Source organism: Phocoena sinus, chromosome 8 (genome assembly GCF_008692025.1).
Source record: "Phocoena sinus isolate mPhoSin1 chromosome 8, mPhoSin1.pri, whole genome shotgun sequence".
Taxonomy (NCBI): domain Eukaryota; kingdom Metazoa; phylum Chordata; class Mammalia; order Artiodactyla; family Phocoenidae; genus Phocoena; species Phocoena sinus.
This window is the reverse complement of record NC_045770.1, coordinates 60,908,359-60,923,918: the sequence shown is the minus strand read 5'-3', so window position 1 is coordinate 60,923,918 and position 15,560 is coordinate 60,908,359.

Below are 15,560 nucleotides of genomic sequence, written 5' to 3'. Positions count from 1 at the left end.
CTTAGCGTCTCATGCCCATCTCTGGGGTCTGCGGGCTCGCGCCCATCTCTGGAGCTCCTTTATGCAGTGCTCTTAATCCCCTCTCCTCGTGCACCAGGAAACAAAGAGGGAAGAAAACGTCTCTTGCCTCTTCAGCAGGTCCAGGCTTTTCCCCGGCCTCCCTCCCGGCTAGCTGTGGTGCACTAACACCCTGCAGGCTGTGTTCACGCTGCCAACCCCAGTCCTCTGCCTGTGCTCAGACCGAAGCCCAAGCCTTAGTTCCCAGCCCCCGCCCACCCCGGCGGGTGAGCAGACAAGCCTCTTGGGCTGGTGAGTGCCAGTCGGCACCTATCCTCTGTGTGGGAATCTCTCTGTTTTGCCCTCCGCACCCCTGTTGCTGCAGTCTCCTCCGTGGCTCCGAAGCTTCCCCCTCCACCACACAGTCTCTGCCCGCGAAGGGGCTTCCTAGTGTGTGGAAACCTTTCCTCCTTCACAGCTCCCTCCCACTGGTGCAGGTCCCGTCCCTATCCTTTTGTCTCTGTTTATTCTTTTTTCTTTTGCCCTACCCAGGTACGAGGGGAGTTTCTTACCTTTTAGGAGGTCTGAGGTCTTCTGCCAGCGTTCAGTAGGTGTTCTGTAGGAGCTGTTCCACGTGTAGATGTATTTCTGGTGTATCTGTGGGGAGGAAGGTGATCTCCACGTCTTACTCTTCCGCCATCTTCCCCTCGTCCCCCCGTTTTATTCTTTTTAATGCAATTGTCAATGGGATTGTTTTCTTTATTTCTCTCTTTTTAAAATTGAAGTATAGTTATGACATATTTCTTCAGATTCTTTCCCCATTATAGTTTATTACAAGATATTGAATATAGTTCCCTGTGCTATGCAGTAGGTCATTGTTTATTTTATATATAGTAGTTTGTATCTGCTACTCCTAAACTCCTAATTTATACCTTCCCTGCCTCTTGCTCCTTTGGTACCCATGTTTGTTTTCTGTGTCTGTGATTCTGTTTCTGTTTTGTAAATACGTTCATTTGTATCGTTTTTTTTTTTTAAGATTCCACGTATGAGTGATATTATATTTGTCTTTGTCTGACTGACTTCACTTAGCATGATAATCTCTAGGTTTATCCATGTTGCTGCAAATGGCAGTATTTCATTCTCTTTTGTGGCTGAGTAATACTGCATTGTTTATATATACACCACATCTTCTTTATTCATCTGCAAGTGGACACCTATGTTGCTTCCATGTCTTGGCTATTGTAAATAGTGCTGCAGTGAACAGTGGGGTGATGTATCTTTTCGAATTATGGTTTTCTCCAGATATACACCGAGAAGTGGGATTGCTGGATTATATGGTAGTTGTATATTTCGTTTATAAAGGAACCTTCATACTGTTCTCCATAGTGGCTGCACCAATTTACATTCCAGCCAACAGTATAGGAGGGTTCCCTTTTCTCCACACCCTCTCCAGCATTTATTATTTGTAAACTCTTTGATGATAGCCATTCTGACTGGTGTGAGTTGATACCTCATTGTAGTTTTGATTTGCATTTGTCTAATAATTAGTGTAGTTGAGCATCTTTTCATATGCCTACTGGCCATGTGTATGTCTTTGGAGAAATGTCTATTTACGTCTTCTGCCCATTTTTTGATTGGATTGTTTTTATCTTGTTGAGTTGTGTGAGCTGTTTGTATATTGTGGAAATTAATCCCTTATCAGTTGCATCATTTGCAAATATTTTCTCCCAGGCAGTACATTGCTTTTGGTTTTGTTTACAATTTCCTTTGCTGTGGAAAAGCTTATAAATTTGATTAGGCCCCATTTGTTTATTTTTGCTTGTATTTCTATTGCCTTGGGAGACTGACCTAAGGAAACTCTGGTACAGTAAGTCCCCTACATATGAACAAGTTCCATCCTGAGAGCACATTCTTAAGTCCAATTTGTTTGTAAGTCCAACAAAGTTAGCCTAGGTACCCAACTAAGACAACTGGCTATATAGTACTGTACTGTAATAGGTTTATAATACTTTCCACATAAATAATACATAAAGTACAGTAGTACCAGCTGCATTACCACTGCTTTTACTCTTGCTTCCAGACATCCTGGGCTTTAAATAAAGATACTGTACTACTGTACTCTATACAGTACTGTAAAGTACATAAAAACACAACCACTTGTACAGGATGCATGAACATGACAATGTACACCAGACAAGTGAACTTATGTGATTGGACATTTGAATGCATGTTCACTTCTTTGAAAGTTTGGCACTTGAAGGTTTGTATGTAGGGGACTTAACGTACAATTCATGTCAGAGAATGTTTTGCCTATGTTCTCTTCTAGGAGTTCATGATGTCATGTCTTATATCTAAGTCTTTAAGCCATTTTGAGGTTTTTTTTGTGTGTGTATGGTGTGAATTAATATGCTAAGTTCATTGATCTGTATGCGGCTGTCCAGGTTTCCCAGCACTATTTGCTGAAGAGACTGTTCTCCACTGTATATTCTTGCTTCCTTTGTTGAAGATTAATTGACTCTAGGTGTGTGGGTTTATTTCTGGGCTCTCTATTCTGTTTTATTGATCCATATGCCTGTTTTTGTGCTAATACCACACTGTTTTGATTACTGTTGCTTTGTAGTATTGTCTGAAGCCTGGGAGTGGTATGCCTCAGCTTTGTTGTTTTTCCTCAGGATTGCTTTGGCAATTCTGGGTTTTTTGTGGTTCCATATAAATCTTTTCACAAAACTAGAATAAATAATTATAAATGTCATGAGTAATTTGATAGGGATCACATTGAATCTGTGGATTGCTTTGGGTAGTATGACCATTTTAACAATGTTAATTCTTCTAATCCAACAGCATGGGATATCTTTCCATTTCTTTTTAATTCTTCAGTGTTTTATGGTTCTTAGCATATAAGTCTTTCACCTCCTTGGTCAGGTTTATTTCTATGTATTTTATTTTTTTGATGCAATTTTAAAATGTATTGTTTTTCACTTTCTTTTTCTGATATTTCATTGTTAGTGTAAAGAAATGCAACAGATTTCTGTATGTTAATCTTGTATCTTGCTACCTTGCTGACCATATATGGTACCATGTCATCTGCATATAATGACAATGTTACCTCTTCCCTTCCAATTTAGATACCTTTTATTCCTTTTTCTTTACTGATTTCTGTGGCTTGGACCAATACTATGTTGAAAAGAAGTGGTGAGAGTGAGCATGCATATCTTATTTCAGATTTTAGTGGGAAGGCTTTCAGCATTTCACTGAGTATTATGTTGGCTGTGGGTTTGTCATAAATAGCTTTTATTATACTGAGATATGTTCCCTCTATGCCCACCTTGGTAAGTGTTCTTATCATGAATGGATGTTGAGTTTTATCAGATGCTTTTTATGCATCTATTGAGATGATCAGGTGGTTTTTATCTTTTCTTGATGTGATGTACCACACTGATTGATTGGCATATGTTTTTATTTTTTAATTTAATTTTTATTTTATATTGCAGTATAGTTAATTTAAAACATTGTGTTAGTTTCAGGTGTACAGAAAAGTGATTCAGTTGTACTTATACATATATCATTCTTTTTAAAATTATTTTTCCCATATAGATTATTACAGAATATTGAGTAGAGTTCCCTGTGCTATACAGTGGGTCCTCACTGATTATGTATTTTATATATAGTAGTGTGTATATGTTCATCCTAAACTCCTAATTTATCCCTCCCCCCCAACTTTTCCTTTTGGTAACCATGTTTGTTTTCTAAGTCTGTGAGTCTGTTTTTGTTTTGTAAATAAGTTCATTTGTATAATTTTTTTCAATTCCACATATAAGTGATACCATATGATGTTTGCTTCCTTTGTCATAGATTGACCATAGGTGCATGGGTTTATTTCTGGGCTTTCTATCCTTTTCCACTGATCTATATTTCTGTTTTTGTGCAGGTACCATAGTGTTTTGATGACTGTAGTTTTGTAGTATAGTCTGGTCAGGGAGCCTGATTCCTGCAGCTCCATTCTTCTTTCTCAAGATAGTTTTGGCTATTCAGGGTCTTCTGTGTTTCCATACAAATTTTAAAATTATTTGTTCTAGTTCTGTGAAAAAAAATGCCATTGGTAATTTGTTAGGGATTGCATTTAATCTGTAGATTACCTTGGGTAATATGGTCATTTTGACAATATTGATTCTTCCAGTACAAGAACATGGTATAATTTTCCCTGTTTGTGTCATCTTCTATTTCTTTAATCAGCATCTTATAGTTTTCAGAGTACATATAGGTCTTTTTCCTCCTTAGGTAGGTTTAATCCTAGATATGTTATTCTTTTTGATGCAATGCTAAATCAGATTGTTTCCTTAATTTATCTTTTTGGTGTTTCATTGTTAGTGTATAGAAATGCAAGTGATTTCTATGTATTAATTTTTTATACTGCAACTTTACCAAATTCATTGATGAGCTCTAGTAGTTTTCTGGTAGCATCTTTAGGATTTTTCTATGTACAGTATCATGCCATCTGCAAATAATGACAATTTCACTTCTTCTTTTACAAGTTGTATTCTTTTTCTTTTTCTTCTTTGACTGCCATGGTTGGGACTTCCAAAACTATGTTGAATAAAAGTGGTGAGAGTGGACATCCTTGTCTTGTTCCTGATCTTAGAGGAAATTCTTTCAGTTTTTCACCATTGAGTATGATGTTAGCTGTAGGTTTGTCATATATGGCCTTTATTATGTTGAGGTAGGTTCCACCTATGCCCAATTTATGGAGAGTTATTATTATAAATGGGTGTTCAATTTTGTCAGATGCTTTTTCTGCATCTCATGAGATGATCATATGGTTTTTATTCTTCAGTTTGTTAATGTGGCATATCACACTGATTGATTTGTGGATTTGAAGAAGGCTTACATCCCTGGGATAAATCCCACTTGATCATGGTGTATGATCCCTTTAATGTATTGTTGGATTCTGTTTGCTCGTATTTTGTTGAGGATTTTAGCATCTATGTTCATTAGTGATACTGGCCTGTAATTTTCTTTTTTTGTGGTATCTTTGTCTGGTTTTGGTATCAGGGTGATGATAGCTTTGTAGAATGAGTTTGGGAGTGTTCCTTCCTCTGCAATTGTTTGAAGTACCTTTAGAAGGATACCTTTAGCTCTTTAGATGTTTGATAGAATTCACCTATGAAGCCATCTGGTCTTGGACTTTCATTTGTTGGGAGTTTTTAAATCAGTTTCAGTTTCAGTACTTGTGCCCAGTCTGTTCATAGTTTATATTTAATTCCTGGTTCAGTCTTGGAAGGTTGTACATTTCTAAGAATTTGTCCATTTCTTCCAGGTTGTCCATTTTATTGGCATACAGTTGCATATAGTAGTCTCTTATGATCCTTTGGATTTCTGTGCTGTCTTTTGTAACTTCTTTTTTGTTTTTAATCTTATTGATTTTAACCCTCTCCCTTTTTTTCTTCATGAGTCTGGCTAAAGGGTTATTAATGCTGTTTATCTTTTCTATTGTTTTCTTCATCTCTATTTCTGCTCTGATCTTTATGATTTCTTTCCTTCTACTCACTTTGGGTTTTCTTTGTTCTTGTTTCTCTAGTTGCTTTAGGTGTAAGGTTAGGTTGTTTGAGATTTTTCTTGTTTCCTGAGGTAAAATTGTATTGCTATGAAATTCTGTCTTAGAACTGCCTTTGCTGCATCCCATAGGTTTTGGATTGTTGTGTTTTTGTTTTCCTTTCTCTGTATTTTCTGATTTCCTCTTTGATTTCTTCAGTGATCCATTGGTTGTTTAGCAACACTGTTTAACCTCCAAGTATTTGCGTTTTCTTGCAGCTTTTTCTTGTAGTTGATTTCTAATCTCATAGTGTTGTCAGAAAAGATGCTTGATATGATTTCAATTTTCTTAAATTTACTGAGGCTTGCTTTGTGGCTCAACATGTGATCTATCCTGGAGAATGTTCCATGTACACTTGAGCCCTATAAATATCAATTAAGGCCATCTTGTCTAATGTGTCATTTAAGGCCTTTGTTTCCTTATTGATTTTTCTGTCTTGATGATCTGTCCATTGATGAAAGTGGTGTGTTAAAGTCCCCACTATTATTGTGTTACTGTCAATTTCTCCTTTATGGCTGTTAGTATTTGCCTTATATATTAAGTTACTTCTATATTAGGTGCATATATATTTATAGTTGTTATGTCTTCTTCTTGGATTTATCCCATGATCATTATGCAGTGTCCTTCTTTGTCTCTTGTAACATTATTTTAAAGTTTATTTTGTCTGATGTGAGTATTGCTACTCCACCTTTCTTTTGATTTCCACTTGCATGGAATATCTTTTCCATTCCCTCACTTTCAGTCTGTATATGTCCCTAGATCTGAAGTGGGTCTCCTGTAGACAGTATATATATATGGGTCTTGTTTTGTATCCTTTCAGCCAGCCTATGTCTTTTGGTTGGAGGATTTAAGGTTTACATTTAAGGTAATTATCAATATGTATGTTGCCATGCTAATTGTTTTGGGTAGGTCTTTGGGTTTTGTTTTTGTAGGTCTTTTTCTTTTCCTCTTTTATTCTCTTGTGATTTGATACCTAACTTTAGTGTTGTGTTTGGTTTGTTTTCTCTTTTGTGTTTCTATTGTAGATTTTAAGTTTGTGGTTACCATGAGGCTCTGATATAGCAGTCTATATATAAACGAGATTGTTTTTAACTTTCTGGTCTTTTAATTTCAAATGCATTTCCAATATCATGCATTTGTACTCTCCTCACAATTGCTGGTTTTGATATCATATTTGTGTGTGGATTGTTTCCTAACTTTCCTGTATGTTTGCCTTTACTGGTGACCTTTACCACTCTTAATTTCCTTGTTTCTAGTTGTGGCCTTTTCTTTTCTGCCTGGAGAAGTTCCTTCAGTATTTTTGTAAAGCTGGTATGGTGGTGCTGAATCCTCTGCTTGTCTGTAAAGCTTATGATTTCTCCATCGGGTTTGAACAAGAGCTATGCTGGGTAGAGTATTCTGGGTTGTAGGTTTTTCCTTTTCATCATTTTAAATATATCTTGCCACTCCCTTCTGCCCTGCAGAGTTTCTACTGAAAAATCAGATGATAACCTTATGGGGATTCCTTTGTATGTTATTTGTTGCTTTTCCCTTTTTGCTTTCAATATTTTGTCTTTAATTTTTGTCAGTTTGATTAATATGTGTATTGGCATATTCCTCCTTGGGTTTATCCTGTATGGGACTCTCTGTGCTTCCTGGACTTGAGTTAATGTTTCCCATGTTAGGGAAGTTTTCAGCTATTATCTCTTCAAATATTTTCTCAGGCCCTCTCTCTCTTTTCTCTTTCTGGGATCCCTATAATGTGAATGTTGGTGCATTTAATGTTGTCCCAGAGGTCTCTGAGACTGTCCTCATTCCTTTTTTTTTTTTTTTTTTTTGCAGTATGCGGTCCTCTCACTGTTGTGGCCTCTCCCATTGTGGAGCACAGGCTCTGGATGAGCAGGCTCAATGGCCATGGCTCATGGGTCCAGCAACTCTGTGGCATGTGGGATCCTCCCGGACTGGGGCACGAACCCGGCAGGTGGACTCTCAACCACTGAGCCACCCGGGAAACCCATCCTCATTCCTTTTTATTCTTTTTTCCTTATTCTGTTCTGTGGCAGTGATTTCTACCACTCTATCTTCCAGCTCAGTTATTCATTCTTCTGCCTCAGTTATTGACCTGCCCCCATTTCTTTTTAAAAGTTTGTTATTAGTGTGTAGAAATGCAACAGATTTTTTAAAATTATAGTTGATTTATAATGTTAGTTTCAGGTGTACAGCATAGTGATTCAGTATTTTTGCAGATAATACTCCATTATAGGTTATTACAAGACAATGCCTATAATTCTCTGTGCTATACAGTATATCCTTGTTGCTTATCTATTTTATACATAGTAGTTTGTATCTATTAATCTCATACCCAGATTTGTCCCTCCACCTTCCCTTTCCCCTTTGGTTACCACAAATTTGTGTTCTATATCTATGGGTCTGTTTGTTTTGCATATATATTCATTTGTATTAATTTTAGGTTCCATATATAAGTGATATTATACAGTATTTGTCATTCTCAGCCTGACTTACTTCACTGAGCATAATATTCTCTAGGTCCATCCACATTGCTGCAAATGGCAGTATTTTATTTATGGCTGAGTAATACTCATATATATATATACACATACAACATATATGTGTGTGTATGTGTATATATATATATATATATATGAAGTCTCACATCTATGTAATGCAGTCACCAGTCTGATGGGCACTTGGGTTGTGTCTATGTCTTGGTTTGTTGTAAATAGTGCTGCTATAAACATTGGGGTGCATATATCTTTTTGAATTAGAGGAGTTTTTTTCAGATATACGCCAAGCAGTTCAATTGCTGGATCATATGGTAGTTCTGTTTTTAGTTTTTTGAGCAAACTCCATATTGTTTTCCATAGTGGCTGCATCAACTTACATTCCCACTAACACTGTACAAGCGTTCCTTTTTCTATTTGTTACTTGTAGACTTTTTATGATAGAAACAGCCATTTCATTTCTGCCTTCCAGTATCACAGAAGTGTGTCTTCTGGCCAGCCCCAACCAGAAACCACACAGGGAAAGGAATTCTAGGAAACATAGTTCCAGTTTCGCCAAGATGATACAGTACAATACCCTTACAACACTGGATGCATCTGAGAAATCTTGGATAAACCAAATTAAGAATAACATTAGTTCCTGAGTGATCATCTACTGGTTTGTCTACTTATCTATATCATATATCTGTCCAACTAATCTGCCTATAGAACATAGTGAGATGCTTGTATCCTTTAACTATGTCTCACCTCAATTACTCTCATACCCACCCAACTTTAACAGATAAGGATTGAACCAAAAAATATTCCTTGAAAGGGAGGAGTCCTGGCCAAGATTCTCATCCAGCTCTCAATTCTGAATACCATAATCAATTTTATATTTTGTTGGTGTTTGTTCCATTTGAATCAAGTGAGTCAGTTTTCCTTGTTGAAGACAGAAGTAAACAGTCAACCATACTATTCCCTAAAAAGATTTGCACTGGTCAGGCAATATTTCTAGAACTATAGATCCTTCAGATCTTAGGTTTTTCTTTTTAGATCTTCTGCAGAGTCATTTCTCAAACTCAATTCTTGAATTCTCGAATCCAGTCATAGAAGGATACGAGTGCCTCCAGGACCTTGCATGTTGCCCCTTTAGCAGGACATAGAATTCTTGGCTTTTAAATTTAAAAGCTTTGAACCAAAAAGATGACAAAAATGTATAAGGGTATCTGACCTGGCAGAACAGATTTCTGTTCCTGGTTTCAGATTAGGTTAGGCACAAAGACTGTCTGTGCCTGGTGGGAGGAAGAACACTAGTTGGGACCATACTTTCTCCTTCTTAAGCTGAGGCTCCCAAGACTCCAAGTGGTGTGTAATCGGATCTGGGGGCACAGATGAAATAAATAAGTTGGCTCAGAGACAGAATAAGAGTGGTCACTTTGGCCAGTTTGCAGAGGGTGCTGCAGCTGAGACAAAGGGATGAGTATGAGAAAGAGTGGACAGTCTCTGCCAGGGTCCTGTGGGGGTGTGGCTGCAATCTCAGTGGATCAACTGTATCAGAGACTCTAGTAGGAGGAGGTCATGTACCACAGGCCACAGTGTGAAAAAAATACCATAATTATAGCACAAGATGTATATGGGGTCGAGGCCAGCCAAGAAAAGGAAGCAGGAAATAGTTGTCTCCCATATAACTGCCATGGTGGCAGTCTTGTAAGAACCCACCCACCCCCTACTGCAGTTTTAAATCTAACAAAAAGAAGAGGGTGATGTAAAAACTCCTGGGGGAGTTTTAAAAACTATGATTTCTTAATCAATTGCAATTTATAAAGTTGATTGGATTTGGTTGGAAATGCTATCTTGTATAACTTAATTTTATTTTTACTCTAAGCCCCATTGTGGATGGATGATGCCGGTGAAAAAAAGAAGGAAATGACATTTTGCACAACTGAGTTTGTGAGTATAAATGTTTTACTTGTTATACAAGGAAATATTTAGAGGTATTTAGCCTTTTACTGTCACAAGACTAATTAGGTGGGTGTCAATAGTTAAAAAGCCTGAGTGGGTACCAGGCAGCCAAAGAGAACAGAGGAAAGCTGAATCTGTTTATATAACTAATTTTCTGTAGAGAAGCAAAGAACAGAGTGTTTTCTAGAGCTGAGACTAGTACACTTATGAGTGAGGCACAATTGCAGACATTCTTTGGTTTTTCCAGTTACTCTTCCTGACTTATTACCCTTCCCATGGGCCTTTCAGTGCGTGATAAAATACTATTTTTAAAAGACAAGTTGTGTTTCGTGTGCCAGGGATTATGCAGGCATTTTAGATTCATTATCTCATTATATCCTTATAATTAACCCATGAGGAGCTACTATTGTTGCTTTCATTTTTAAGAGGAGGAGACTGGAGGAAACTTACAAAAGCCTCTTAGATAGCCTCATCCACCAGAGGGCAGACAGCAGAAGCAAGAATTACAATCCTGTGGAACAAAAGCCACATTCACAGGAAGATAGACAAGATGAAAAGGCAGAGGGCTATGTACCAGATCAAGGAACAAGATAAAACCCCAGAAAAACAACTAAATGAAGTGGAGATAAGCAATCTTCCAGAAAAAGAATTCAGAATAATGATAGTGAAGATGATCCAGGACCTCGGAAAAACAATGGAGGCAAAGATTGAGAAGATGCAAGAAATGTTTAACAAAGACCTAGAAGAATTAAAGAACAAACAGAGATGAACAATAACTGAAATGAAAACTGCACTAGAAGGAATCAATAGCACAATAACTGAGGCAGAAGAATGGATAAGTGACCTGGAAGACAGAATGGTGGAATTCACTGCCATGGAACAGAAAAAATAATGAAAAGAAATGAAGACAGCCTAAGAGACCTCTGAGACAACATTAAACACAACAACGTTCACATTATAGGGGTCCCAGAAGGAGGAGAGAGAGAGAAAGGACCCAAGAAAATATTTGAAGAGATTATAGTCGAAAATTCCCTACCATGGGAAAGGAAATAGCCACCCAAGTACAGGATGTGCAGCGAGTCCCATACAGGATAAACCCAAGGAGAAACACACCAAGACACATAGTAATCAAATTGGCAAAAATTAAAGACAAAGAAAAATTATTGAAAGCAGCAAGGGAAAAATGACAAATAACATACAAGGGAACTCCCATAAGGTTAACAGCTGATTTCCCAGCAGAAACTCTACAAGCCAGAAGGGAGTGGTATGATATACTTAAAGTGATGAAAGGGAAGAATCTACAACCAAGATTACCCTACTCGTCAAGGATTGCATTCAGATTCAATGGAGAAATCAAAAACTTTACAGACAAGCAAAAGCTAAGAGAATTCAGCACCACCAAACCAGCCCTACAACAAATGCTAAAGGAACTTCTCTAGGCAGGAGACACAAGAGAAGGAAAAGACCTACAAAAACACACCTAAAACAATTAAGAAAATGGTCATAGGAACATACATATGGATAATGACCTTAAACGTGAATGGATTAAGTGCTCCAACCAAAAGGCACAGACTGGCTAAATGGATACAAAGACAAGACCCATATATATGCTGTCTACAAGAGACCCACTTCAGACCTAGGGACACATACAGAGTGAAAGTGAGGGGATGGAAAAAGATATTCCATGCAAATGGAAATCAAAAGAAAGCTGGAGTAGCAATACTCATATCAGATAAAATAGACTTCAAAATAAAGAATGTTAAAGAATGTTACAAGAGACAAGGAAGGACACTACATAATGATCAAGGGATCAATCCAAGAAGAAGATATAACAATTATAAATATATATGCACCCAATATAGGAGCACCTCAGTACATAAGGCAACTGCTAACAGCTATAAAAGAGGAAATTGACAGTAACACAATAATAACACCTCACTTACACCAATGGACAGATCATCCAAAATGAAAATAAATGAAAATAAATAAGGAAACAGAAGCTTTAAATGACACAATAGACCAGATAGACTTAATTGATATTTATAGGACATTACATTTTCTTCTCAAGTGTGCACAGAACATTCTCCAGGACCACATCTCAGGACACAAATCAAGCGTCAGTAAATTTAAGAAAATTGAAATCATATCAAGCATCTTTTCTGACCACAACGTTATGAGATTAGAAATGAATTACAGGGAAAGAAATGTAAAGAACACAAACACATGGAGGCTAAACAATACGGTACTAAATAACCAAGAGATCACTGAAGAAATCAAAGAGGAAATCGAAAAATACCTAGAGCCAAGTGACAATGAAAACACAACGATCCAAAACCTATGGGATGCAGCAAAAGCAATTCTAAGAAGTTTACAGCTATACAAGCCTACCTCAAGAAACAAGAAAAATCTCAAATCAACAATCTAACTTTATACTTAAAGGAACTAGAGAAAGAAGAACAAACAAAACCCAAAGTAAGCAGAAGGAAAGAAATCATAGCAGAGCAGAAATAAGTAGAAAGAAAACAATAGCAAAGCTGAATACAACTAAAAGCTGGTTCTTTGAGAAGATAAACAATATTGAAAAACCTTTAGCCAGACTCATCAAGAAGAGGGGGAGGACTCAAATCAATAAAATTAGAAATAAAAAAGGAGAAGTTACAACAGACACCACAGAAATACAAAGCATCCTAAGAGACTACTACAAGCAACTCTATGCCAATAAAATGGACAACCTGGAAGAAATGGACAGATTCTTAGAAAGGTATAACCTTCTAAGACTGAACCAGGAAGAAACAGAAAATATGAACAGACCAATCACAAGTAATGAAATTGAAACGGTGATTAAAAATCTTCCAACAAACAAAAGTCCAGGACCAGATGGCTTCACAGGTGAATTCTATCAAACATTTAGAGAAGACCTAACACCCATCCTTCTCAAACTCTTGCAAAAAACTGCAGAGGAAGGAACACTCCCAAACTCATTCTATGAGGCCACCATCACCCTGATACCCAAACCAGACAAAGATACTACAAGAAAAAGAAAATTACAGACCAATGTCACGGATGAATATAAATGCAAAAGTCTTCAACAAAATACTAGCAAACAGAATCCAACAACACATTAAAAGGATCATACACCATTATCAGTGGGATTTATCTCAGGGATGCAAGGATTCTTCAATATATGCAAATCAATGTGACACACCATATTAACAAATTGAAGAATAAAAACCATAAAAGAAAAATAAGAGGAGACGATTGTGCAACACGTCCAAAGTCTGAAAATTACTGGTTCAGATCCATCTCTGCCCTTTATTCTAAGTCCAAAGCCCAAGTTAACTACCTGTGCCACATGACCCTTTAATAGCTATAATGATTCCTCCTCCCTTAACTGTTCCCTAGTCTTCATTTTTTTCCATGAAGACTTGCAGACTCACAAGACGATGATGAGAACTTCCCTGGTGGTTCAGAATCTGCCTACCAGTGCAGGGGACACGGGTTCTAGCCCTGGCCCAGGAAGATCCCACATGCCTCGGAGCAACTAAGCCCACGCACCACAACTATTGAGCCTGTGCGCCACAACTATTAAGACCACACACCTAGAGCTAGAGCTCGTGGTCTGCAACAAGAGAAGCCACTGCAATGAGAAGGCCATGCACCACAATGAAGAGTAGCCTCTGCTTGTCGCAACTAGAGAAAGCCCGTGCAACGAAGACCCAATGCAGCCAAAAATAAATACATTTATTAAAAACAAAACAAAAAAAAGGCGATGATGAAAGTGTCTTTTACTTCCAGCCTGAGTATCAGTAACAGAAAAGAAAAAGGTATTTGTGTGAAGGAGAAACACGGTGTTGGCTTTGAATAAGATGGCTATTCAGTTATTGGACCTATTTGTCACATCCTCATATTGCATTCACCAGGGTATCTTCCCTCTTATCCTGTTCACCATGAAAGGGCTCAGCCATGACTATAGTTGACAACGGGATTAAATGCTCTACTATATGATCTATAATTTACCTCATATCCTGAGTCTGATAGGCCTGGGTGTTGTCATGGTTGGTTGTCCCTGGATGGAGCAGGAGCACACATACAGGTAGGATTTTTCTTCTTTTTCCTCATACAGTATTGAATGACTGACTGGAGATAAAGAAACTGCAGATTATTGGTATTTGTTCTTGATCTAAAGAAGAACTAACAGGTCATCTATAAAGGAACCCCTTACTGTGGCATTTCGGAGGATATTCGGCTAGAAAGTACTTAGTACTAATCCTCTTGAATTCAATTAAGTCCAGATTAAGAGCCATGGATCTCCATACACACACTCTGCTTTACATAGTATAAATGGACTTTCAGCTAATGCCTAAGAGCTATCCCATGACAAAGGTTCCTTGTCATTTCCCTCACAGCACTGGTGCCACTGACAGACATGAACATCATTTTTCTTCATTTTCTCCAAAGCACAAGTTATGGTCAGGAGATAACTCTGTAAAATAAGCTTCTAACTCTGGTAATTTTATGGTATCTTTTCATCAACTCCTAATAAAATCTAGCAGATACATTACATTTGGCATTTAAATTATGTTCATAGAACACAATGTTTCCCCAATAAATGACTTAGGTTTGGTACTGAAATCCAGGACCCTTGGTAAGGAGATGGGGAAATAAGTACCCCTCACCCCAAAACAATGGGAAAAAATTAATGTTATCCATTCAACCTTAGGCTTAGGCATAGGGTTCTGAGGAAACAGAAATTTAGACCTGGCTTAGGGACATTAAGCCAAACTTTAGAAAAAATTTCTGATATTCTAAGTCCTTCATTTTTTTGTTGATGATATATGAGGTTTAAATTTTAGCTCTGGTTTAATCATTGGCTTCTTTAGATTATACGTTCAAATGTGAAGATGATTCCTTTTAAGCCTAAGGTAAGTCACCTTAGCTTTTAAATGTTTGTAATGGTTTGTAAATTGAGGAGGCTAAATGAGCATTTTCAATTTAAAGTCTGAAACATTTTACAACTAAAATGGACATACTATAATTGAGTGTGATTGCTTCATTCCGTTTCTAGCCTGAAGTAGTCATCTCATTATGGAACTTCTATGATCAATAAATAATAAAAGTTCATACATTTATTTTGATAATTTGTCCCTAAGAATTCTCCAAAGAGATATAAAGTTATATAAAGGTTTGCATCTACCACTGGGAATATATTTATTCTCATCACCTTTACTCAGTTCTCTACCCAACCTCTTTCATGTCAATAATCCCACTCTTACCTTCTTGCTTCTGTCGTTTTACTTCAGTTTGACTGCTGTCCTTCAGGTAGGCTATTTCAGGGTCTCCAAAATGGAATCTCCTAACGTCCTTCTGTCTCCTCCTCCCCACTCGTAGTTAATTTTATTATGAGGAGACGTGAGATACTCATCTCCTGAGAAATGTGGAGGTAAATGGAAATGCCCACATTTCCAGTTATCTATTTAAATGGGAGAATGACCTGGCTTGAGGACTTTAACTCCTGTGAGCAGTAGAGT